This window comes from Aedes albopictus, chromosome 2 (genome assembly GCF_035046485.1).
Source record: "Aedes albopictus strain Foshan chromosome 2, AalbF5, whole genome shotgun sequence".
Lineage (NCBI taxonomy): Eukaryota > Metazoa > Arthropoda > Insecta > Diptera > Culicidae > Aedes > Aedes albopictus.
The window spans coordinates 387,485,522-387,513,491 of record NC_085137.1 but is presented as its reverse complement, the minus strand read 5'-3'; the positions used below and the strand labels follow the sequence as shown (position 1 = coordinate 387,513,491).

The window sequence follows — 27,970 nt, the reverse complement described above, 5'->3', positions numbered from 1 at the left end:
CACTGAGCTTGCTCGAGAATTCAAGAAGAATTTGAGAATATTCCTCGACTTTTTGTGATTATTTAGGAATACTAATGAATATTTGAGCCTGCTGAGCTTATTCGAGGATTCTTGAAGAATGTTGGGAGTTTTCCTCGATTTTACGATAACTGAAAAATACAGATGAATATTTGAGTTCACTGAGCTTGCTCAAGGATTCTTGAAGAGTTTTAGAGTATTCCACGATATTTTGTGATTATTTGAGAATATTCCTCGACTTTTTGTGATTATTTAGGAATACTAATGAATATTTGAGCCTGCTGAGCTTATTCGAGGATTCTTGAAGAATGTAAGTAGTTTTCCTCGATTTTACGACAGCTGAGAAATTCAGATGAATATTTGAGTTCACTGAGCTGCTCGAGGATTCTTGAAGAGTTTTAGAGTCTTCCTCGTTATTTTTGTGATTATTTAGGAACTCTAATGAATATTTGAGTACACTGAGCTTGCTCGAGAATTCTTAAAGAATTTGAGAATATTCCTCGACTTTTTGTGATTATTTAGGAATACTAATGAATATTTGAGCCTGCTGAGCTTATTCGAGGATTCTTGAAGAATGTTAGGAGTTTTCCTCGATTTTACGATAATTGAAAGATTCAGATGAATATTTGAGTTCACTGAGATTGTTCGAGGATTTTTGAAGAGTTTTAGAGTATTCCTCGATATTTTGTGATTATTTAGGAATTCTAATGAATAGAATTCCTGCAGAATTTGAGAATATTCTTAGACTTTTTGTGATTATTTAGGAATACTAATGAATATTTGAGCCTGCTGAGCTTATTCGAGGATTCTTGAAGAATGTTAGGAGTTTTCCTCGATTTTACGATAATTGAAAAATTCAGATAAATATTTGAGTTCACTGAGCTTATTCGAGGATTCTTGAAGAGTTTTAGAGTATTCCCCGATATTTTGTGATTATTTGAGAATATTCCTCGACTTTTTGTGATTATTTAGGAATACTAATGAATATTTGAGCCTGCTGAGCTTATTCGAGGATTCTTGAAGAATGTTGGGAGTTTTCCTCGATTTTACGATAACTGAAAAATACAGATGAATATTTGAGTTCACTGAGCTTGCTCAAGGATTCTTGAAGAGTTTTAGAGTATTCCACGATATTTTGTGATTATTTGAGAATATTCCTCGACTTTTTGTGATTATTTAGGAATACTAATGAATATTTGAGCCTGCTGAGCTTATTCGAGGATTCTTGAAGAATGTAAGTAGTTTTCCTCGATTTTACGACAGCTGAGAAATTCAGATGAATATTTGAGTTCACTGAGCTGCTCGAGGATTCTTGAAGAGTTTTAGAGTCTTCCTCGTTATTTTTGTGATTATTTAGGAACTCTAATGAATATTTGAGTACACTGAGCTTGCTCAAAATTTCTTGAAGAATTTGAGAACATTCCTCGACATTTTGTGATTATTTAGGAATACTAATGAATATTTGAGCCTGCTGAGCTTATTCGAGGATTCTTGAAGAATGTTAGGAGTTTTTCTCGATTTTACGATAATTGAAAGATTCAGATGAATATTTGAGTTCACTGAGCTTGCTCGAGGATTCTTGAAGAGTTTTAGAGTATTCCGCGATTTTTTGTGATTATTTAGGAATTCTAATGAATATTTGAGTTCACTGAGATTGTACGAGGATTCTTGAAGAGTTTTAGAGTATTCCCCGATATTTTGTGATTATTTAGAAATTCTAATGAATATTTGAGTACACTGAGCTACCTCGAGAATTCTTGAAGAATTTGAGAATATTCCTCGACTTTTTGTGATTATTTAGGAATTCTAATGAATATTTGAGTACACTGAGATTGCTCGAGAATTCTTGAAGAATTTGAGAATATTCCTGTACTTTTTGTGATTATTTAGGAATACTAATGAATATTTGAGCCTGCTGAGCTTATTCGAGGATTCTTGAAGAATGTTAGGAGTTTTCCTGGATTTTACGACAGCTGAGAAATTCCGATGAATATTTGAGTTCACTGAGCTTGCTCGAGGATTCTTGAAGAGTTTAAGAGTATTCCTCGATTTTTTGTGATTATTTAAGAATTCTAATGAATATTTGAGTACACTGAGCTTGCTTGAGAATTCTTGAAGAATTTGAGAATATTCCTCGACTTTTTGTGATTGTTTAGGAATTCTAATGAATATTTGAGTACACTGAGCTTGCTCGAGAATTCTTGAAGAATTTGAAAATATGCCTTGACTTTTTGTGATTATTTAGGAATACTAATGAATATTTGAGCCTGCTGAGCTTATTCGAGGATTCTTGAAGAATGTTAGAAGTTTTCCTCGATTTTACGATAATTGAAAAATTTAGATGAATATTTGAGTTCACTGAGCTTGCTCGAGGATTCTTGAAGAGTTTAAGAGTATTCCTCGATTTTTTGTGATTATTTAGGAATTCTAATAAATATTTGAGTTCACTGAGAATGGTTGAGGATTCTTGAAAAGTTATAGACTATTCCTCGATTTTTTGTGATTATTTAGGAATACTAATGAATATTTGAGTTCTCTGCGATTGCTCGAGGATTGTTCATTGAATTAAAATATCCACCAGAATTCCCAGGTCGTCATAAAAATCAACAAATATTCCCAAATACTTCAACAAACCCTCGAGCAAGCTCTTCTTCTTTTTCTTCTTCTTCTTGGCGTAACGTCCTCACTGGGACAAAGCCTGCTTCTCAGCTTAGTGTTCTATGAGCACTTCCACAGTTATTAACTGAGAGCTTCCTCTGTCACTGACCATTTTGCATGTGTATATCGTGTGGCAGGCACGAAGATACTCTATGCCCAAGGAAGTCAAGGAAATTTCCTTTACGAAAAGCTCCTGGACCGACCGGGAATCGAACCCGTCACTCTCAGCATGGTCATGCTGAATACCCGTGCGTTTACCGCCTCGGCTATATGGGCCCTTCAAGCAAGCTCATTGAACTCAAATATTCACCAGAATTCCCAGGTCATCATAAAAATCAACAAATATTCACAAATTCTTCAAGAACCATCGAGCAAGATGATTGAACTCAAATATTCACCACAATTCCCAGGTCATCATAAAAATCAACAAATATTTACAAATACTTTAACAAACTCTCGAGCAAGCTCATTGAACTAAAATATTCACCAGAAATCCCAGGTCATCACTAAAATCAATAAAAATTCAGAAATACTTCAACAAACCCTCGGGCAAGCTCATTGAACTCAAATATTCACCAGAATTCTCAGGCCATCATAAAAATCAACAAATATTCACAAATTCTTCAAGAACCCTCGAGCAAGCTCATTGAACTCAAATATTCAACAGAATTTGCAGATCATCATAAAAATCAACAAAAAATCACAAATACTTCAACAAACCCTCGAGCAAGCTCATTGAACTCGAATATTCACCAGAATTCCCAGGTCATCATAAAAATCTACATTATTATTATTATTATTATTATTATTTATTAAAGACACTTTACCACGTTTGGTAGTGGCATTCGTGTCTGCCTTATAACTATTTTAAACTGAACAGTTACACATGTATTCAAATTAGATTTTGTCGAACAGCTTGCTTTCCTTCAGAAATTTGATCACCGCCTTTTCTGCTTCATTATCGTACGCGAGTATTTCAGACAGCGATCCGTTGATGCCACAATTAGTCCTGTACTGCTGGAGTCCTCTGCATTCTGTTAGGATATGCTGCACCGTCACTTGATATCCACAGTATGTACACATAGGAGGGTCGCTGTTGTTCATCAAGTGTGCGTGAGTAAGGCGGGTATGTCCTATTCGGATACGCGTAAGGACACGTTGTTCCGATGAGCATTTTCGGTCCGGGTATTGAGTTGGTGTCAGTTTAATTTGTCTCAGGTGACACCGGTTTTGATGCCATTCCGATTCCCATGTCATCCAGATTCTTCTTCTTATCTCTCGTACAGCATCCTGCGCAGGTAATGAGATGTCCATTTGGGGTTGATTTCGTCCTTGTTTGGCCAGTTCGTCCGCTTTATCGTTCCCAGTAATACCAGAGTGGCCAGGGACCCAACACAGTATTATGTTTTGCCTTTCTATTGCTTTTTCGATTGATTGTATCCAAGGATGGTTTGATCGTCCTTCCCGGAGTGCATCAAGGCAGCTAGCAGAATCCGTTAGAATAATAACGTTACGGTGTCCATTTGCACTTGATACGGCCTTCATCAGTGCGAAGGCTTCAGCGGAGAATACGCTGCATTCATCCGGTAGCCGAAGACTGTAGTTCCTATCGCTCGTGTGTATTCCAGCACCAACTCGGGCATCGTCTTTTGATCCATCCGTGAATATCTGATCGTAGTTTTGGTATCGGCCAGTGATGAGTTCTTTGAATCTCGACTGAACAATGATTTGGTTTGTTCCTGCTCTGATGCTACTCCTCAACTCATTTTCGAATACTGGTGTTGGCGCGTACCATTCTCTGTCTGATAGCCTGCGAATTTGACATATATTTGGAAATGTCCACCCAGTTGTTTCCAGTAGAATCTGTTTTGCTCTTTGAACGATTGGATAGTTATTGGCTTCCTCATTTTTCTCGGTTAGTTTCACCGCTAAAGAGCATAACCGCTTAATCAAGGCTAGACGGAAATGGAGCCAACCTGTTTCAGCCATCATGGATATTATCGGGCTAGATTTGAAAGCGCCAGATGCCTGACGAACGACGTCATTGTAGACCGGTTCCAAGATTCGTTGAACTGCATCCAAGTTAATACTTGTCAGTCCTAATCCCAGGTCATCACTAAAATCAATAAAAATTCAGAAATACTTCAACAAACCCTCGGGCAAGCTCATTGAACTCAAATATTCACCAGAATTCTCAGGCCATCATAAAAATCAACAAATATTCACAAATTCTTCAAGAACCCTCGAGCAAGCTCATTGAACTCAAATATTCATCAGAATTCTCAGGCCATCATAAAAATCATCAAATATTCACAAATACTTCAAGAACCCTCGAGTAAAATTATACAACTCAACTATTCACCAAAATTCCCAGGTCATCATAAAAATCAACAAATACTTCAACAAACCCTCGAGCAAGCTCATGCAACTCAAACATTCACCAGAATTTCCAGATCATCATTAACATCAACAAATATTCACAAATACTTCAAGAACCCTCGAGCAAGCTGATTGAACTCAAATATTCAACAGAAATTCCAGAGGAATTTCCTTTCGGAATTTCCTTTAGGAATTTCCTTTCGGAACTTCCTTTAGGAATTTCCTTTCGGAATTTCCTTTACGAATTTCCTTTCGGAATTCCCTTTAGGAATTTCCTTTCGGGATTTCCCTTACGAATTTCCTTTCGGAAGTTCCTTTACGGATTTCCTTTCGGAATTTCCCTTACGAATTTCCTTTAGGAACGTCCTTTAGGAGTTTTCTTTAGGAACGTCCTTTAGGAATTTCCTTCAGGTATTTTCTTTAGGAATTTCCTTTAGGAATTTCCTTTAGGAATTTCCTTTAGGAATTTCCTTTAGGAATTTCCTTTAGGAATTTCCTTTAGGTATTTTCTTTAGGAATTTCCTTCAGGAATTTTCTTCAGGAATTTTCTTTGGGAGTTTTCTTTAAGGATTTTGTTCAGGAATTTCCTTTAGAAACTTCTTTTGAAGATTTTCTTTTACGAATATTATTTACAAATTTCCTTTCGGAATTTCCCTTACCAATTTCCTTTAGGAATTTCCTTTAGGAGCGACCTTTATGAATTTTCTTTAGGAATGTCCTTTAGGGATTTCCTTTCGGAACTTCCTTTAGGAATTCCCTTTAGGAATATCCTTTAGGAATTTCCTTTAGGAATGTCCTTTAGGAATTTCCTTTAGTAATTTCTCTTAGGAATTTCCTTTCGGAATTTCCTTTAGGAATTTCCTTTCGGAATTTCCTTTGGGAGTTTCCTTTAGGAATTTCCTTCCGGAATTTCCTTTAGGAATTTTCCTTTCGGAATTTTCTTTAGGAATTTCCTTTCGGAATTTCCTTTAGAAATTTCCTTTCGGAATTTCCTTTAGGAATTTCCTTTCGGAATTTCCTTTAGGAATTTCCTTTCGGAATTTCCTTCAGGAATTTCCTTTCGGAATTTCTTTCAGGAATTTCCTTTCGGAATTTCCTTCAGGAATTTCCTTTCGGAATTTCCTTCAGGAATTTCCTTTCGGAATTTCCTTCAGGAATTTCCTTTCGGAATTTCCTTTAGGAATTTCCTTAGGAATTCCCTTTCGGAATTTCATTTAGGAATTTTCTTTCGGAATTTCCTTTAGGAATTTGCTTTCGGAATTTCCTTTAGGAATTTCCTTTCGGAATTTCCTTTAGGAATTTCCTTTCGGAATTTCCTTTAGGAATTTCCTTTCGGAATTTCCTTTAGGCATTTCCTTTCGGAATTTCCTTTAGTAATTTCCTTTCGGAATTTCCTTTAGGAATTTCCTTTCGGAATTTCCTTTCGGAATTTCCTTTAGGAGTTTCCTTTCGGAATTTCCTTTAGGAATTTCCTTTCGGAATTCCCCTTAGGAATTTCCTTTAGGAATTTCCTTTCGTAATTTCCTTTAGGAATTTTGTTTTGGAATTTCCTTTAGGAATTTCCTTTCGGAACTTCCTTTAGGAATTTCCTTTCGGAACTTCCTTTAGGAATTTCCTTTCGGAACTTATTTTAGGAATTTCCTTTCGGAACTTCCTTTAGGAATTTCCTTTCGGAACTTCCTTTGGGAATTTCCTTTTGGAATTTCCCTTAGGAATTTCCTTTCGGAATTACCTACAGGAATTTCCTTTCGGAATTTCTTTAAGGAATTTCCTTTAGGAATTTCCCTTACGAATTTCCTTTCGGAAATTCCCTTACGAATTTCCTTTCGGAATTTCGCTTACGAATTTCCTTTAGGAATTTCCTTTAGGAATTTCCTTTCGGAACTTCCTTTAGGAATTTCCTTTCGGAACTTCCTTTAGGAATTTCCTTTTGGAATTACCTTTAGGAATTTTCTTTCGGAATTACCTACAGGAATTTCTTTTCGGAATTTTCTTCAGGAATTTCCTTTAGGAATTTCCTTTAGGAATTTCCTTTCGGAATTTTCCTTACGAATTTCCTTTCGGAAATTCCCTTACGAACTTCCTTTCGGAATTTCCCTTACGAATTTCCTTTAGGAATTTCCTTTAGGAACGTCCTTTAGGAATTTTCTTTAGGAATGTCCTTTAGGAATTTCAATGTTACCCCGGATTACGGTAGTACGAATTTTTCGGTCAACTATGCTCATGCTAATCTGATTTTTTTCTGACTATTGATTACTCAGGATTTCCTTAACATATTTCAGTAGGCCATGAATTCTAAGAGAAATTGTGCATTTATGAAAAATCTGAACCTGATTCCGTTGCCGTAACGATATGGTAGGCTGATTTTGAAGAAGCTGTTACATAATTGCCACTTACCTTTAAATTTCCAAAGAACACAATTTTAGGGATCTTCGCATATTGGTTGATTGTGATAGGTTTTTCTACGCTTTTTTTTCATGCGCACGCATGCCAATTTTATATTTGCTTACAAGGGCATAGCCAGCTTTTCGGCCAGGGGGAGGCGAGCACCCTTACACTGAACACCAAATTGCAGTAACAAGGAGTTCAAATACTTCATCAATAAAAAAAATAAAAGTGAAGTATGAAATATGTGTGATTAACAGGAATGGTTCAATGGAAGAATCATATATGACTATAATCCTGAGGAATTCCTCAAGATATTGCTTCAGGAATTTCTTAACAAATGCCATCATGAATTTGAATTTATCCAGCAGTTTCTCCAGAAATTTCTCTATTATTTTTCCAGGTTATTTTAATGTAGATATTCCAGCAGAAGTTACCTTCGGAAAACTTGCAGTAATTCCGTTGGCAATACCTTCAGAAATTTTATCAATAAGTCCTTCAGATGTTTTATTACGAATTTCACCATGCATTCTTTTGAGAATATCTCCAGTAATTTTTTACAAATATCATTCTTAATTCCACCAGAAATCCGTTTGAGAAGCTCCAGAAAATACTTTAAGAATTTCTCCGGGAATTCTTTCAAAAAATCCAATCAAACTAAGATTCCTTTCCTTGAGGCATACCCTTAGAATTTTTTGGAGAAATTTCTTCGAAAAATCCTTTAATGAATTCCTTAGAAATTACCGGAAAAAAATCTTTGAAAATTTCTAAAGGAATACCTTTGGAAATTCCTGAAGGAATATCTTTGGAAGTTGCTAGAGGAATGCATTCGGAAATTTTTAAAGGAATCAATTAAAAAATAATTTCAGGAGTTTATTTCGAAAATCCTTGAATAATTCCACCGAAAATTCCTTGACAAATTCTTCAGAAATTTCTTGAGGAATTCCTTCATTTCTAAAGCTCCTTGAGAAATTCCATAAAACATTCCTTCGAGAGTTCTTCTACGATTTCCTTTAGAAGATTCTTCGGGAATTCCTTGAGGAATTTCTTTGAAATAGATTTAGAATATTCCTTGAGGAACTTCTTCGGAGTTTTCGTGAGAAATTCTTCCGAAAATTCCTTGAGGAATACCTTCAAAAATTCTTGGAGGAATTCATCCGGAAATTTCTGTGAGAATTATTTCCCAAATTCCTGAAGCAATTCTTTCGAAAATATTGAAAAAAAAACACTAAAAGTCTCATGAGATATCCCTTCTGAAATTCCATAAGGAATTTCTTTAAAATTATTTCAAAACTTCCTTGAAAAAATATTTCGGAAATTCCTGAAGAAATGCTTTTTGTGATTTTTTATTTCCTAGGGGAACTCATTCGGAAATTCTTTGAAGAAGTCCTTTGAAAATGCCTTGATAAGGAAAATTCGGAAATTGTTAAAGGAGTTTGCTTGGAAATTTTTTTGACATATGTCTGAAATGTCTTATGGAATACCTTCGGAAATTTCGTGAGAAATTGTTTGATAAGTTCGTTGAGGAATTTTTTCGTTTTTTTATTAATCTTTATGAAATTCCTCAAGGAATTCCAGCGAAAGATCCTTGAGAAGTTTCTTCGGAAATTCCTTCAAAAATGTATTGCGGAACTTCTACGAAAACTTGAGAAACTTCTTCATACATTCCTTCAGAAACACGTTTGGGGATTATGTGAGAAAATCCTAAGGAAATATTTTGAGGACAACCGTCAAAAATTTTTGAAGGAATTCATTTGGAAATTTTTGGAGGTATCTCAAGGCAAATCGATAAGAAATTTCTTTGGAAATTCCGGGAGGGATTTCTTTGGAAATTCGTAGAGGAATTCCTTCGGAAATTCAGGAGGAAATCTTTTGAAAATTCCAGGAGAAATTCCTTTGAAAATTCCTGGAGGAATTCCCATTGGCGTATCTAGATTTTTTTCCTAGGGGGTGCCTTGGGGGTGCCAGTTTCAGTGGCTTCCAGGTTGTTTTGCTTCTTTTTCGTAAAAGGATATACCGAACCATCCTCAATTTCTTTCATGAAATAATGATATACTGCGTAGCGTAAAAAATAGCCCTCAAATTTGAACGTGCTATGTTTTAATGAACACTTTTTTTTAATTCGAACCGTTGTACAAATTTAACACTTTCCCTGCCATGTGAGGGGTTTGAATACTTAATAGCTTGATTGCGTATAATACATGGAATTGGAATTTTCAGTTTGAACTTAACAACCATCGAGACAACCCCTTTGTTTAGTGGATTGAAAACAATCAGGTCCGTAAGAATACATTTTTAGAGCAAGTGTAAATCTCTGAAACCATATAAAATCCACAAATTTGCATGTAACTTGTATTCATTGTGACATCCTCTTTGTTAAAATAGTTTTCAAGAACAAGAAAGAGTTATAAATGCGAGATGAACTAGCCCAGGGCTAAAAATCTCGTTAATACAGATAAAAAAAAGATTTAAATACTTAAAATTGCATATTCAGGACTGAAACCCGGAATTTGGTGCGAGTGAACTTCGATTTTTCTCTTCGGGATTCTGGTACTCGCACCAATTTCGAATTAATTGATAATATATGTATTGAAAGGAGTTGTGTATAAAGCTCAAAATTTGACTACGTAAAACAAACATTGTAGTAATCAGTCAAAATTTCAGCTTCATACATTTCGAATAATTGTGTCTGGTTTGTACGTATAATACAAGACATTTGTGTTTTCGGTAATACCTCAGGGAATATTCCTGGTAATTTATATGAGTAGTGTGCGGTAGTTCGGCAGCAGCAAAGTTTTGCGCGCTCGCTTTACTAGATTTTTGCGATTTTTTTTTCCTCTTCCCTCTGCGGGGCTCCGATGACGGGACGCCAAGTAGTCAGTAGTGTGCGGTAGTTCGGCAGTAGCAAAGTTTCGCGCGCTCGCTTTGCTAGATTTTTGCGAGAGTGAGTTTTTGGTGGCAAAGTGTACAGGCCGCGTTTTCATTCGGTCGTCGTCGTCGTCTATTTGACTGCTCATCTTCGTACGGGGCGATTTATGATACGATAAATGCAACAAACAACATTTTTTGCGATTTTAGTCAACAGACATTGAAATGTTCGTCACGTCAAGTGTCGGCCCAAGTTCCAAAGCCACGTTGGTTCAAATCACTTTATTTTCTCTTTCGTTAATTTTCGCACTTCGAAAACTATCTGAATGGTTCGTCATCTTTGATGTCGGCATGTGTTTTGTTTTAGTCCAAATGAAAATAAGTGGTTTGATATTAATAGGGTTGCATGAATCACTCCACTTACCAAAGTGAACTCATATCATGCGCCCTTTCCCCTCCCCACTAAAAAAAAGTCCTTCCCATGACAGACGTGGAGACGCAGAGGTTATCTCGGTCTTTAGTAAGCAACGCACGTCATAATAACATTCCTTTCCTTCCTCGATGACCGTAAGGACGTGGCCGGCGCCGTTATTGACCTAATAAAGTTTGGAATTCTCGAAGATGCACATTGAGGACGGTAAGCTACTCCCAAGCTCCGTCTGTTGGTTCCTTGTGCAACTTCGATTGTTCTGGTCAATCAAGGAGTAGCAACTACGAATAGTACGGTCATCTATGCTCATGCTCATGCTCATGCTCATACCTCAGGGAATATTCCTGGTAATTTATATGGAAATTGTTTTGCAATTTATTTCAATTAAGTCTTCTTTTGAAAATCTCCCAGCAATTGCTTTGGATTTGGCAAATATCTTCGGTAATATCTTTGGATCTCCTTCGGCAATTTCTTTAAGATTTTTTTTTGGTAAAACGTTTGGAATTTGATACGTAACAACTTTCACGCATCCTTTGAAAACTTTCATCGAAAATTGCTTTGAAAATTTCTTCGGCAATTCCATTAGGAGTTTATTTGGCTTTCAAGCATTGTTTTGTTTATGTCAACAATTGTATTGAAATTTGCTGTTTATAATTCTCCAATTACTCTTCAGGCAATTCTTTTGGGAATTCTTTTATTTTGTAATTCATTCAACAATGACTCTGGGAACTTCCTTACAATTTATTTTTGGAAATGTCTTTGGCAAGTCATTTTACTTTTTTGGGATTATCGTCGATTTTTTGGACTTTCATTATCTATATTCGGTATTCCTTCGCCAATTCCTTCGAAAACTCCTTCAGAAATTCGTTTATAAATCGCTTCTCCTCTCCTCCTCTCTCTTCTTGGCGTAACGTCCTCTCACTGGGACAAAGCCTGCTTCTCAGCTTAGTGTTCAATGAGCACTGCCACAGTTTTTAACTGAGAGCTTCCTCTGCCAATGACCATTTTGCATGTGTATATCGTGTGGCAGGCACGAAAATACTCTATGCCCAAGGAAGTCAAGGAAATTTCCTTTACGAAAAGATCATGGACCGACCGGGAATCGAACCCGTCACCCTCAGCATGGTCATGCTGAATACCCGTGCGTTTACCGCCTCGGCTATATGGGCCCTATCAAATCGCTTCTAAAATTTTAATGAAATTCTTTAGACAATTTCTTCTAGGTTTCTTCAGTAATTATGTAAGGAATTTCTGCAGCAATTCCGATTGTAATAACCTTCGGCAATTCCGATGTTACTTGCGTTGAAAATTTATTTAAGAATTTCATCAGCAATTCCTTTGGAAATTTTGAAAACTCCGTTTATTAATTTGGGAACTTCTTCGGTAATTCCTTTGGAAATTAATTCGGCAAATTTTTCAAAGATTTCCTTCGAGAATTTATTTGAAGAAAAAAGTTGACGGTTCTTTAAAAATTCTGTCATAGTGATACTACGGCAATTACTTTTGGAATTGTTTCTAAATTTTATTCAGAAAATCCTTTTATGATTTCGGGAAATTCTCAAAATTTTTTTTTGAAAATTGTTTTGTGAATGTTTGTGGAATTTTTTATAGAATATATTTCAGCAATTTATTTTGAGATTGGATTTGACCAAATTTTTAAAAAAGCCCTAAAAATTTATTCAGGAACACTACTAGTAATTCTTATATGAATTCTTTTGGCAACTACTTTGAAAGTTCTAGGGCAAATGTAATGGAAAATTATCCGGCAATTTGTCAGAAAGTTTTTCGTGAATTTCATAGGATTTTCTTCGAGCAAGCCCAGTTTAGAATGTCTGAATTTCCAAATCAGCCATTTTCGGAAGCAATAAGTAGTTAAATCATAAAACTAACAAAAGTAATCACGATACAATTGCCTGAGAAATTTTCAAAATAATTGAAAAAGAAATTGCTGAAATAATTTCAGAGGAGTAGCCATTGAAATTCTAGAAAAAAAATCAAAGAAATTGCTGATTAAATTCCAATGAAACGACCGCAGAAATTAAAAAAAAACAACCATGCTCTCAAAGAAATAGCCATACTGCGGTCTAGCGAATACGGAGTCGTGAGTTCAAATCCCGCCAGAACGCGTTTTTTCATTTATCTCACAATTTGACCATTCTTAGCATTTCTCTTGAAATCCCTACTATTCCTGACACTCGTTTAGGGACTCCTCTAGAGATTTATATTGTGTTTCCTTCAGCTGGAGTTCCTTGAAGAAGGCCAAGAGAAGTTCCGTGAGTAATACCATGATTTATTTCTAGAGTAATCCATGAATAAAAACTCAAGAGGAACTCCTGGATGAGTCTTCAGAAAACCCCCTGGAAGAATCAAAGACATTTCTGGAAGTATCCTAGGAAAACTGCCTAGAAGAATTCCAGCAAGAATGGCAGAAGAAATCCCTAGAGGAATTCCTGCAGGTATCGTAGCAAAAATTTTAGGAGGAGACATAGGAGGCATTGCTGAAACAATTATAAATATTTGGAGATATCCCAGGAATGAAACCCTTTAGGGTTTCCAGGAGGATACACCGAAGGCAAGGCTCATAGGAAAATTGCCTTGAATAATCCCAGCAAGTTTTTCAATAAATCCCTGGAGGGATTCTTAGAAGAATCCCTAGAAGAATTCCGGGAGGTATTACAGTAAAAATTTCTGGAGGAGTCCTAGGAGGAATTGCTGGAAGAATTACAGCAGGGATAGCTTGAGAAATCCAGCTGAAATTCTTGCAGGAAGACCAAGAGGAGTTCCTGGAGGAATCGTATGAGAAATTTATGAAAGAATCCTTGTATAAAATATCTTGGATAAAAATTCCTGGTGGAATCACCGGAGAGCTTCTGAAGAAATCACAGAAAAAATATCAGAAGGTGTTATTAGAAGGATTCTGAGATGTATCATTGTAAAAATCTCTGCAGAAATCCTAGGAGGAATTGCTGGAGGACACTATACAGGAATTTCTAGAGAATCCCCATCAGGAATGCCTGAGGGAATCCAAAGATCAAAACCTTGGAATACCTAGAGAAGTTCCTGCAAGAACCAGTAGAGCTATTCTGGAAGAATCTATTGCGATGGCCCTGAAGGAATCGCAGAAGGAATTCCTGAAGGAATCTCAGGAAGATTTCCCGGAAGACTTCCAGCCACAATGCTAGGATCAATTTGTATAGGAATCACTAGAAGAATTTCTGGGTATATCATAGTAAGAATTTCTGGAGAAATTGCTGGAAGAACCGCAGGAGAAGGTGTTTGAGGTATTCTTGGAGGAAGGCCAAAAGAGTTTCTGCAGGAATTCCAGAAGGAATTTCTGGAGGAATCTTTGGATAAAATCTCTGAAGGAATTTTAGAAAAATTAGGGACGAATCATCGAAGGGATTTTTAGAAAAAGAAGGGAGGTTTTCCGGAAGAATTTCCGGAACAACTTCCCTAGTAGAATGCCTGGAGGTACCACAATGAGAATTTTTGGAGGAGTTCTAAGAGAAATTGCTGGAAGAATCACAGCAGGAGTTGGTTTAGAAATCCTAGCCGCAATTCCCAGAGGAAGACCAATATAAGCTCCTGGAGGAATTCCATGAGAAATTTCAGGAAGAATCTCTGAATAAAATCTCTGAAGGAATTCCTGGAAGAATCACCGGAGGAACTTCTGGAAGAATCCCATGAAGATTGTCCTGAATAATACCAACAGGAATTCCTGAAGGAATCCCAATAGACATTTTTAGAGGAATCGCTAGAAGAATTCCGAGAAGAATCAAAATAAGAACTTCCAAATCTAAATCCAATCCTAGGAGAAGTTGCTGGACCTATCTTTGCAGAAATTTCTAGTATGTACAACCCGATCTGGACTGCCTGGAGAATTCTAAAGGAAGTTTATTGAAGAAATATCGGGAGGAATCCATAAAGGAAGCCTAGAGAAATCACTGTAAGAATACTCTATCTATTCTTACTTATTACTATTACTGGATTAATTCATGGAGAAGGTATATAAGTATTTCCGGGTATGATTAAGTTTTGTTCAAATGTACCATTAAAAATATTAGAATTATTGTGGTAAGTTTTAAATTTTAGGTGGCTCAAGGAAAAATTCTAGGGGGTGCCAAATTTGTTCTAGGGGGTGCCAGGCACCCCTGGAACCCCCTCTAGCTACGCCAATGGGAATTCCTACGGAAATTCCTGGAGAAACTCCTCCGGAAACTCATGGAGGAATTCTTCGGGAAAATTCTGGAGGAATTCCCTCGGAAATTCTTGGAGGAATTCCTTCGAGAATTCGTGGAGGATTTCCTGCGGGAATTCCTGGAGGAATTTCTTCGGAAATTACTGGAGTAATTCCTTCGGAAATACCTGGAGAAATTTCATCCTGAAATTTCTGGAGGAATTCCTTCGGAAATTAATGGAGGAATTCCTTCAGAAAATCCTTGAGCGATTCCTTCGCAAAAGTCCTGGAGGAATTCCTTCTGAAATTTATGAAGGAACTCCTTCAGAAATTCGTGATGGAATTCCTGGAGAAATTCTTTCGAAAATTCCTGGTGGAATTCCTTTGGATATTCATGAAAGAATTCCTTCGGAAATTCCGGCAGGAAATCCTTTGAAAATTCCAAGTGAAATTCCTTTGAAAATCCCTGGAGGAATTCCACCAGAAATTACTGCAGGAATCCCCTCGGAAATTCCAGGAGGAATTCCTTCGGAAATTGCTGCAAGATTTCCTTCGAAAATTCCTGAAGGAATTCCTTCGGAAATTTATGAAGGAATTCCTTCGGAAATTCCAGGAGGAGTTCCTTCGGAAATTGCAGAAGGAATTTCTTTGAAAATTCTCCTTCGGAAATTCCTGGAGAATTTCCTCCAGAAATTTCTGAAGAAACTCATCAGGAAATTCATGGAGGAATTTCTCAGGAAATTCCTGGAGGAATTCCTTTGAAAATTCGTGGAAGAATTTCTTCAGAAATTCGTAAATGAATTCTTTCGGAAAATTTCTGGAGTAATTCCTTCGGAAATTCATGGAGGATCTCCTTCGGAAATTCCTGGAGAATTTCCTCCAGAAATTTCTGAAGAAACTCATCAGGAAATTCATGGAGGAATTTCTCAGGAAATTCCTGGAGGAATTCCTTTGAAAATTCGTGGAAGAATTTCTTCAGAAATTCGTAAATGAATTCTTTCGGAAAATTTCTGGAGTAATTCCTTCGTAAATTCATGGAGGAACTCCTTTGGAAAATGCTTTAGGATGTCCTTCGCAAAATTCCTGGAGGAATTCCTTCGGAAATTCGTGGAGGGAGTCCGTCAGAAAATTTCTGGAGGAATTCCTTTGGAAATTCATGTAGGAATTCCTTCGGACATTCATGGAGGAATTCCTTCGGAAGTTCCAGAGGAAAAATTCTTTAAAAATTCCAAGAGGAATTCCTTTGAAAATTCCTAGAAGAATTTCTTCGGAAATTCGTAGAGGAATTCCGTCGGAAAATTTCTGGAGGAATTCCTTCGGAAATTCATGGAGGTATTCCTTCGGAAAATCCTTTTGAAATTCCTTGGCAAAGTTCCTGGAGGAATTTGTTCGGCAATTCATGGAGGAATTCCTTCGAAAATTCATGGAGGGATTTCTTCGGACATTCATGAAGGAATTCCTTCGGAAATTCCAGGAGAAAATCCTTTGAAAATCCTAAGAGGAATTCCCTTGAAAATTCCTGGAAGAATTCCTTCGGAAATTCCTGGAGGAATTCCTCCGGAAATTCCTAGAGTAATTCCCCCAGAAATTTGTGGAGGATTTTTTCTGAAATTTCCTGGATGAATTTCTCCGGAAGTTCCTGGAGGATTTCCCTCGGAAATTCCTGGAGGAATTGCCACGGAAATTCCTGGAGGAATTCTCTCGGAAATACATGGAGGAATTCATTCGGAAAATCCTTCGCAAAATTCCAGGCGGAATTACATCGGAAATGCATGGAAAAATTCCTTTGGAAATTTTCAAAGGAATTTCTCCAGGAATTTCCGACAGAATTTCTCCTGGAATGTCTGAAGGAATTCTTCCTGGAATTTCAAAAAAAAAAAATCCTTCAGGAATTTCCAAAAGAGTTTCTCCAGGAATTTCCGAAAGAATTTCCAAAGGAATTCCTCCAGGAATTTCCAATGGAATTCCTCCGGGATTAAAAAAAAATCCTCCAAGAATTTCCGAAGGAATTCCTCCAGGAATTTCCGAAATAATTGATCCACGAATTTCAGAAGGAATGCATCCAAGAGATTCCGGAGGGATTTCTCCAGGAAATTCCGAAGAAATTCCCCTAAGAATTTCAGAAAGAATTCCTGCAGGAATTTCCAAAGGAAATCCTCCATGAATCTTCAAACGAATTCGTTCAGCAATTTCCGAAGGAATGCCTCCCGGAATTTCCGAAAGAATTCCTCCAGGAATTCTTGAAGGAATACCTAATGGAATTTGTAAAGCAATTCCTCCATGAATATTCGAGGGAATTCCTCTTGGAATTTCCAAAAATAAAATCCAAAAAGACGTTCCGAAAGAACACCTCCAGGAATTTCCGAAGGAATTCGTCCAATAATTTCCGAAGAAATTATTCCAGCAATTTCCGAAGGAATTCCTCCTGGAATTTCCAAAGGAAATCGTCCAGTAGTTTCCAAAGGAATTCCTCCAGGAATCATAAAAAGCATTCCTCTAAGAAGTTTAGAATGATTTTTTTTCAGGAATGTCCTAAGGAATTCATCCAAGGATTTTCTCAGGAATTTCTCTATAGATTTGTGAAAGAATTCCTCCAGGAATTTCCGGAGGTATTCATCCAAGATTTTTCGAGGGAACTCCCCAAGGAATTTCCGAAGGAATTCCTGCAGAAATTTCCGAAGGAATTCCTTCAGGAATTTCCGAACGAATTCCTTCAGGAATTTCCGAAGGAATTCTTCCAGGAATTTGCGAAGGGATTCCTCCAAGAATTTTGGAAGGAATTTCTTCTGGAATTTTTTAAGGAATACCTCCAAGATTTTTTGAAGGAATTGCTTCAGGAATTTCCGAAGCAATTCCTCCCGGAATTTCCGAAAGAATTCTTCCAGGAATTCCCAAAGAAATTCCTTCTGGAATTTCCGAATGAATTCCTCCAGGAATCTCCACAGGAATTCGTCCAGCAATTTCCGAAGGAATTCCTCCCGGAATTTCTGAAAGAATTCCTCCAGAACTTTCCAAAAGTATTCATCCAAGATTTTTCGAAGGACCTCGCCAAGGAATTTTCGATGGAATTCCTCCAGTAATTTCCGAACGAAGTCCTTCAGGAAATAAATAAATAAATAAAGGAATTTCTCCTGGAATTTCCGTATGAATTCCTCCGGGAATCTCCAAAGGAATTCGTCTAGCAATTTCTGAAGGAATTCCTCCCGAAATTTCTGAAAGTATTCCTTCGGAGTTTCCTGGAATCTCCGAAGGAATTCCTCCAGGACTTCCGCTAGGAATTTCCGAAGGAATTCCTGCAAGAATTTCCAAAAATAATCCAAAAAATATTTCCTTAAAAAATCCTTCACGACTTTCCGAAGGAATTCCTGCAGGAATTTCCAAAAGCATTCCTCCAGGAAGTTTGGAATTATTTTGTCCAGGAATTTCGTAAGGAATTCACCTAAGGATTTCCTCACGAATTTCTCTATGGATTTCTGAAAGAATTCCTCCAGGAATCTCCGAAGGTATTCATCCAAGATTTTCCCAAGGAACTGCTCAAGGAATTTCCGAAGGAATTTCTTCAGGAATTTGCGAAGGGATTCCTCCAGGAATTTTGGATGGAATTCCTTCATGAACGTCCAAAGAAATTCCTCCAGCTATTTCCGAAGGAATACCCTCAGGAATTTTCGAAGATATTTCTCCAAGAATTTCCGAAGGAATTCCTGCATACATTAAAAAATACAAGGATGCAGGAGAATTTTATTTTTACTAGTCAAAAACAGCTCTGATCATCTAAGTTTTTCGGTTAAGTTAGAATATAGTTGCTCGGTCAGGGGTTTTTGGGGTAAGACTTTAGATTTTAATAGTTTTATGTTTTCCATATATACATATACATCGCGTCGGTTTTGTCGGTTTTGGATATGTACGGCGGAAATAGGAGTCAAAATGGCATGATACCCTATATGTTGAACAATCCCGACAGATGTTTCACATTCATTTTTTATTTCTATATATTACTGAAGGTTAAATCGGACAGAATATATTCGACAAATAATCTCCCTCGGTATTTATTCTGTATAAAAATTAAAAAAATCTCTTATCATAAAAGCCACCAAAATTGTTCAATGAACATTATTAAGATTCTTTCAAGTTTTCCTGCTAGAGTAAGGAATTCTGGCTCCTCTTGAAATTCTCAAAATATTAAGTCAGTAATTCTGACATGTTTTTTTTAGGAATTTCGTCAACAACTCTGCTCTTAGTGTTGTATAAAAAAAATCATTTGGGAGTAACGTATGAGGAGTATTTTAATTTATCCTTCCCAAATTATGCCACACGACGGCTGGTCGCGACGATTATGGTCTAACAAATCAGCAAAACTTACAATATACCTTTATAACACATCACCATCACATGTTCCGGTTTGAAAACTTACTTCGCTATTTCTTAAACATTTTGTGTAGAAAATGTGACACAACGGAAAAAACGTTAAAATATGCTATGTTGACCAATACAAATTATCCCCTAGTTCTAGCATCTTTATTACATCCGCGAACTATGCATTTGTTCCATGTGGGCATAGCGACAAATCTTTTATATTATTTTACCGTTTCATGTTGTTTCCCATCATCCGCACGGGTGCCCACCGCAGGCCAGCCAAGAAACCGTTAGCTGCTGTTCGATCGCGGTGGCGCGCAATAATTTTGGAAATGTTTTCATACAAATGCCTCTCAATGTAGATTTTTGTATGAAACCCCCTAATATTTATATACCATTCGACTCGTTATTAGTTTCTGAGCAAAATGACCGTACATAGTTATATGATAAAACACATTTTTACGGGAGAAATCGTTGTGCAAACACAAAGATTTGCGGCATGGGAGCGGTTTTCCTACCAAAAATTTTGGTGTTCTCGAGAGTCCAACTTTTTCAAATTTTGAGTAAAATCAAATATTTTTTTATGAAAATGAAGCCCAACATCTCAGCTACAGCGTGATTTGTTTTATATTTCGATATCTCTTTTCGTTAATTTTTAAAAAATCGAAACGTGCGCCGAAGTCGGGTTTTACCGGCCCGCCCGGTAAGCTTCCCCTTAATCGTTCCTTTCGCGTCTCGATTGGAAGCACCCAGTCGCAACTTTTCACAGAAGAAACTGGAGTGCCGCAAGGATCTATCATTGCGGTGACACTCTTCATGGTTGCTATGAACGGGGTTTTCAAAAACCTTCCGAAAAAGATCCATATTTTTGTCTATGCGGACGACGTAGTGCTTGTCTTTTCTGGTCGCACACAGCCTGCCACCAGAAGAAAGGCTCAAGCAGCAGTAAATGCAGTTTTCAAGTGGGCCACCTCGATTGGTTTCAGTTTATCTGCACACAAAAGTGTAAGATGCCACATATGTACCTCAAGACATTGGGTCCGTGGTGCGCCTATCACCATTGGAGGACAGGTTATCCCTTTGAAGAAGACAGTTCGCATCCTTGGTGTACTCGTTGACCGGTTCCTCAGCTTCCAACAACACTTCAACGCCGTAAAATCTAGCTGCCAAAGTCGCCTAAACTTGATAAAGGCTATTTCTAAGCCCCATCGAAGCAACAACAGGGCCATCAGACTTCGAGTTGCTAGAGCAATCATTGACAGCCGACTTCTGTATGGCCTAGAGATCACCTGCTTGTCATCGACCGCACTTATACAAACACTTGCTCCAGTTTACAACAACTCAATTCGGATCATCTCTGGTTTGCTGCCATCTACGCCAGCCTGGTCAGCCTGCGTCGAAGCTGGAGTTGCCCCCTTCGAATATCGTGTTACTGCAGCGATTTGTAATAGAGCCGCCGCTTATGCCGAAAAACCTACTAGAAATCGCAGACTCTTTCTGCTCGACGAGGGGAAAAGAGTCTTCCATAGTGCCGCCAACTTGGAGCTCCCCCTAGTGGCTAACGCGCACTGGTATGGAGACAGGAGTTGGCAAACCCCAAACCTCAAAATTGACAACTCGATCAAGGACAATTTCAGAGCGGGAGAAAGCTCAGCCAGGCTTCACCAGACTGTACTTGAGCTCCTCAACACCAAATACCGCGACTATCAGCACAAATACACTGACGGATCCCTTTCTCGTTCTGGTACCGGAATCGGTATCCATGACAGCGAATCCGATATTAGTCTAAGACTGCCAAATCAATGTTCGGTTTTCTCCGCGGAGGCGGCCGCTATTCTCATCGCAACTGCCACACCATCCAGTAAACCTCTTCTCATACTGTCAGATTCTGCGAGTGTCCTTGCAGCCATACAGTCGCAAGCCCCCAAACATGCATGGATTCAAGCTATTATCCAGTGCTCACTTCCCAGCACGGTCTTCATGTGGATCCCCGGCCACTGCAACATTGCTGGTAACAACATTGCCGACCGCCTAGCGGGTGCGGGACACTCCGGACCTCTTCACACCAATAGAACCCCATTGCCCGACGTTAAAAAGTGGATTGATAAAGCTATCAATACCAAATGGCAGCTCAACTGGAACAGAAACGATCAGCTCTTTATCAGAAAGATCAAGCAGTCCATTGGTACATGGAATGATTTAAAGTCACTACGAGACCAGAGAGTAATATCCAGATTACGCACTGGTCACACCAAGGTCTCGCACAATATGGGCAGCTCAACATTTCGAAATTCCTGTGAAATTTGTCGGATCCCCTTGTCGGTTGAGCATTTTTTATGCGTCTGCCCACAATACGAACTGCTTAGAAACCAATACAATATCAGCGGCAGTATTAGAGACACCCTCGGAAACGACGCATCAACCCTCGAAGCCCTCATCCGCTTTTTGAAAGATGCCAACCTGTATCAACATATATAATATGTACTGTTTCTTAGCTCGTAGATAATTTTATTTGTGTAATTATGAATGCAAATATCGGTACAGAGATGAACTAGCCACCGGCTCCGATAATCCAAGTCTAGTGATTTTTTTCCCAAGGAACAGAAAGAGTTGGTGTCATAATCAATACAATACTTGAAACTGGAAACTCCTTATTTCCCCCTATGGGTTATAGGGAGGGGCGGGACATTCGAGCCTACTCATCAGTGGAAAGGACTTGATATGCTAATCGGTTTAGCATAGGGCAGATACAAGTCTACTGGTAGACGTATCGCCCAGCGAAACAACGCAGATTGGCCACGGCCAGGGGGTGCGTTGATTATAACAGAATAGACGAATTTCGCGCCAACTCGACCAGTGGTTGGCAACACCCTCTCAGAATCGAATGAAACTTGGTGGGCATAAAGACTAGGTTTTTATAAGCAACTTTGCATACTTAAATTTCCGAAAATTTTCAAGAGTAACATTTGAAGAGGGCCTAACTTTTTTTCGAAGAATTTTTTAAAATCGATGTAACTCAAAAATTACAAGACCTACAGAAAAGTGTTGTATGGGGGACTTTTAGAGAATTGTCCAAGCTTTCATGAAAAAATATTTTAAAAATTCTAAATACATTTTTACACGCTAAAAAATATATTTTTAAAATTAAATGTCAATTTACAGAAAATGCCCACTTTTTTATGTTTTGAAATTTTTTCCCAAGAAAGTCAATATTGTTGCCTAACTTTCCTCCATACATCACAAGATGGGCACTTTTCAGGAAAAAAAGTTTTTCTAACAAAAACTTTTTCACGTTATTTTTTTTAGCGTGTTGCGCATTAACTCGTACAGGATGTATCAAGAATCCTTATACCCATTTAATAACACTCAATGGGCATTACAACTTTGTTTGATTGGGTGCCTTCTTTTTCTTGGCGTTACATCCCAACTGGAATAGAACCTGTTTCTCAGCTTGTTTTGATATCTGAATGCTTAAAACAGCATTCTGTTTGCTGAAATTGTATTATTGTGTGCCTAGAACCAGTAAACTAACATCATTATTAGAAGCGAATGATAAAGAATCGGTTTTATTTCAACAATGGCTAACCACTGATCGATGCAATTTGAAAACTATTACTAAGACTATAGACGAGTTTGTTCCGTATTTTGTAGAAAAAGTTGATAAGCTTATAACTCATGATTTCAATTATAAAGAACAATCCTCATTTTTGCGGGATAAAAAAGAATCTCTTAAACAGGGTGAAGTATTAACAATTTGTGACTTTTCAGAAAATTATTCATTTATCATTCAAAATTCAGCTCAAGGTTACCATTGGAATAATTCTCAAGCTACCATTCACCCCTTTGAAGTGTACTACAGAAAAGAAAATAAGTTGGAAAACTTGAGCTTTATAATAATATCTGAAGTACTTACACACGATACAACAGCAGTTCAGTTATTTATATCAAAACTGCTGGATTTCATTAAACAATCGATTGATTTCTCAAAAATTACTTTCATGTCAGATGGAGCAGCAGCTCATTATAAGAACAAACAAAATTTGCCAGTTTGTGCAGTTTTCGGTCCAATTATGGATTGGAAGCAGAATGGCACTTCTTCGCAACTTCACATGGCAAAGGTCCATGTGACGCTGTTGGAGGTACTCTCAAGCGAATGGCAAAACGAGCAAGTCTTGCTCGAGATTATGGAAACACAATCACAACTCCTCGAGAACTGTGTGACTGGGCAGTTAAACAGTCAGATATACATATAACAAAATTGAATTTCTGCTTTATTTCAAATGAACAATATGCAAAAATGACGGATGAACTTGAAGAACTATACACATACAGTCACGTAAAAACAAAACCTGGTACACAAAAATTTCATTCATTTGTGCCAATTTCTGAAAATCAAATTGAAGCGAAGAAGTTTTCGAATTCTAAAGATAATCCAAAAAAGTTTACTTTGTTTCAGATAGACTAAAGATCTAATATTCAAAAAACGTTACAATAGAATGTATAAAAGAAGGATGTATATATTGTAGAAAAGAAAATTATACTATTATAATTATAATTATACACATATACATATGTACATATTTCATCAATACACAAGCGTTTTCATTGATATAAAACCCTAAAAGCAAATTTGTCTTGAGCCCTTTCCAATATCAAGCACGTTTTCAATGTCAAGCACGTTAAGATATTAAAAAAGTAGTTGAGCCCCTTAAGTTTTAATGGATTGTCATTAGGATTCTGGATACATTACTGTACGAGTTAATGCACAACACGCAAAAAAAATAAAATGAAAAAGTTTTTTTTAGAAAAAAATTTTTTTCTTAAAAGTGCCCATCTTGTGATGTATGGAGGAAAGTTAGGCAACTATATTGTCTTTCTTGGGAAAAAAATTGAAAACATAAAAAAGTGGGCTTTTTCTGTTAAATTGACTTTTAATTTTGAAAAGATATTTTTTAGCGTGTAAAACATTTTTTTATATTTTTTTAATATGTTTTCTTGTACAATTCCCTAAAAGTCCCCCATACATCACTTTTTTGTACAACTTATCATATTCGAGTTATATTTTTTGTGAAAAAAAACGGCTAATGCGCAACACGCTAAAAAAACTAACATGAAAAAGTTTTTGTTAGAAAAACTTTTTTTTCTTAAAAGTGCCCATCTTGTGATGTATGGAGGAAAGTTAAGCAACAATATTGACTTTCTTGGAAAAAAAATTTCAAAACATAAAAATGTGGGCATTTTCTGTAAATTAACTTTTAATTTTAAAAATATATTTTTTAACGTGTAAAAATGTATTAAGAATTTTTAAAATATTTTTTCATGAAAGCTTGGACAATTCTCTAAATGTCACCCATACATCACTTTTTTGTACATCTTATCATATTCGAGTTATTTTTTGTGAAAAAAAAAACGGTTAAAGAACTTTGACTCTTTTTAAATGTTAGTCTAGGTTAATTTTGAAAAAACAAAATACGCAAAGTTGCTTGAAAAGGTAAAGACTTGCAACCTACAAAATTTCATAACATTCTGAGGGGGTGCTGCCAACTCCGAAGACGAGTTGGTGCGAAATTCGTCAATAACAGAATTTTGACAGGAGGTAGTGTCCAATAACCCGTGAAAATCAATATCATCATCAACATTGTTGTCACTTCGTAAAATGGCTCATAAGCTTCAGTCATTTGCTTTCTGTTGTGTAACAATCGAATTGGGTTCTTTAGGAATACTCAGATTATTTCATATTCGGATTCTCCATCTAAAGATTAGTCGAAATCCAAAATTTCATATTTTTTGGTGGCCGGGAACTATTTTTAAAATGCATTTAAAGTTTGTATGGGGAATTTTTTTTGTTCGGGGCGAACTGTCATTTTAACGAATGAACTGTCATTCTATCCACAAAAATTAAATTTGTTTTGTTTATTTAACCCTTAAATGCGCACGTCAATAAAAACTGATTTAAAAAATAAATTTTATTTACAACACACTCAAGACTCCTAAACTAATCGTTAGACAAATAGTATATTGAAGAAAGACGTTTTGTTACGTAGGTATGGGTATGTTGTTTTAAAACAACACTGCGCCTTTATCGAAGAACGAGGGCTTCGAATTTAAATTGAAACTTTAACGATAAAATTACTTTTATTGTCAGATTTAATCGACAGTTACTTACAAATCATGATGATACTTGTAGAAACAATTGTTATTTCTTGTATTGCACAAAGAAACTCTGCATTTTTCGCAGTAGTTATATGTAAACCCCTTACAATCGGGATACTTGCATCGGGTTTGTTTATCCGACCACACCCCCCAATGAGAAACTTGATCCAACCGAACTGCAGTTGTTGGTGCTGCTTGAGCAGGGCCTTTGTGTTTCTTCTGCTGAAGCTTCGTAGCTATTCCTGAGCTGCTTGGCCTGCCACGTTTTGCCGATGGTAATCCAACATTACAAAGAGTGTCCGCCAAGTGTAGCCTAAATTCCCGAAGATTCAACGGCTTTGATTTGATTTGATGATTAACTTTCTTGTAAATGATCCATGAATTCACGACCGTCATATCTACAAGATGATGGAACAGGCGTCTGGTCCATTTACGACTTTTTACAGTTATTTCGTAACGACCAATGAAGCTGTCCATAAGGTCCACTCCACCCATATGTGCATTGTACTCCCTTACAGCTTTCGGACATTGTATAGAAACTCTTTCGTGTATTTTCTTGTCATACCGGGCGATTGTAGTGGTTGGTTCTGCTCCAACATACGTCGACAGCAAGTTAACAGGCTTATTGTCCTTCCAAACAATTGCGCTGACGTCGACACCTTCTATAGTAGTAAGGCACTCTTGGTGAAATCTGTTACCGACAATAACGGCAACAACGGGAAGCCAAGCAAATGTTTTTTTTGTTATTGTATTTGTTAGTAGTTTTGTCTTTGAAAAAAAAATAATACAAAAAAAACGCTGTCAGGATAAATGTTAGTAAAATTAAAAAAAAATGTTAAAATATTTGTTAGTATTGTTAGTGATAAAAAAAGCTATTTGTGAACCCCTGCTCCAATAGAAAACTCATATTCAAATTAGTTAAGAATTTCTAATGTATGCCCCCGATGGAGTACTAGATTGGTTAGAAAGGGGAACAATATTAATATGTCTAAACACAAAATCCGGGATGAAGAGAGATGGAAGAAAATGAGGATGAACGAAAAAGGGGGGGGGGGGGGGGGGAGGAAAAGGAGGAGGTTTTCTGGAGAGACGTTTTGAGGAGAAAAATGGGAAGGTGGAATCTGGATCAGTCGATTTCGGGATAGGAAGCGGACGAGAAGCTCGAGCAAAGTGCTTCACTAGGTAGTGGTACGGTCGTTAGGTCCAAGACCTACCGCATGAAAAAGTGTGTGTCATTTTCGGAATGAATTAAGTGCCCCTGTGTCAGTTGGACGTCCCACGGGACTATATTTGGGGCCAACCAGAACACGCGAAGCAATTAGGCGTGGCGTCACCCGGACCAGTTTTCCGAAGCAGACCGCACCACCAAGTTTTGGACCACCCTACCCAAGTTTGAGAGCATCCCGCTTCGACCAACGGCGCACATCTCGTGATTTACCACGGACACCCGGCCGCCAGGCGGCGCGACGTGCTTAGCAATGCATTCGACCATCGGTTCCGAACCCATCCCTCCACCCGAAGCGCCACCGTATCGGCGCTCGCTCCGGCTAACATCGTTTTGACGCCGACCACGTGCTCCGGCAGGTATGACATCTTCTTCTCTTCCCCCTTTCCATCAACATCACCGCAATGGGCCCCAACGATTAAACGAAAATTATGTTTGTATATACTAACCCACACACCCTAGATATCAATATATTAGTAGAATAGAAAATCAACTCGGTCCCTTTGGTTTCCAAAAGCGAGAGATATAAGTCTGCTTGGCCTTTCCCTTGTTCGCTAAATTTCAGTTGGCAGGTAAGTGTAGGGTTGCTCAAGTTTCCCCCTGGTCAATGCCGACCCTGAGGTACTTTGAAGGTGAGCTGGCCTGGGCGTATGGACGCCGATGCCACAGGACGTGTGGAGCGTCCCATCGGTAGTTACAAATCCTCTGGGAATATTCTTCTTCATTATTTCCTTCCTATCTGGAAGTTTTGCGTTTCTCAATCGGTTCACTCTTACTGTGCCGAGAGAATAAATGCCCTCCTTGGCGAGGTGTGTAACAAGAGGAAGCGAAGTATAGAAGTTATCGAAGTACAAAATATGGTTTACATCCCGCGGCACGTTTCTGGTTAGTCTTGTAACTACATTTGCAGACTCGCCCATATTTGGTTCATCTGACAGAAGGTCTGTTTGCTTACCGCTACCAGAATAAACCTCGAAGTCGTGAGCAAATCCCTCCATACTACAAAGTAGGTACAACTTGAATCCCCATTTATGTGGCTTATTCGGTAGATATTGCTTCATATAGTGACCTATCTTTGTAGCACACATTTGCTCATCGATCGACAACTTTTGTTCCATTGGAATTGTGCCGAAACGTTCTCTAAGAGACTCTATAACTGGCCGTATCTTATAGAGCTTGTCATGCTGAGGATGATCCTTAGGCAACAACCCATCATTGCTGTTAAAATGAATAGCATTGCTAATCTTGATGAAGGTTTTCTGTGGCATAGTTGTCCTGATAGGATCGTAACCATATTTGTTACTCCAGTATGACTTCGTGTTTG

General features: G+C 37.6%; 1 protein-coding gene across 1 annotated transcript in view; it reads right to left on the bottom strand.

Annotated features, from left to right (window-relative positions):
* The window catches only part of LOC109399407 (phosphoacetylglucosamine mutase), a 54,605-nt gene that overhangs the window by 16,330 nt on the left and 10,305 nt on the right, over positions 1–27,970 (bottom strand). The gene's annotated exons all lie outside the window — the stretch shown is intronic.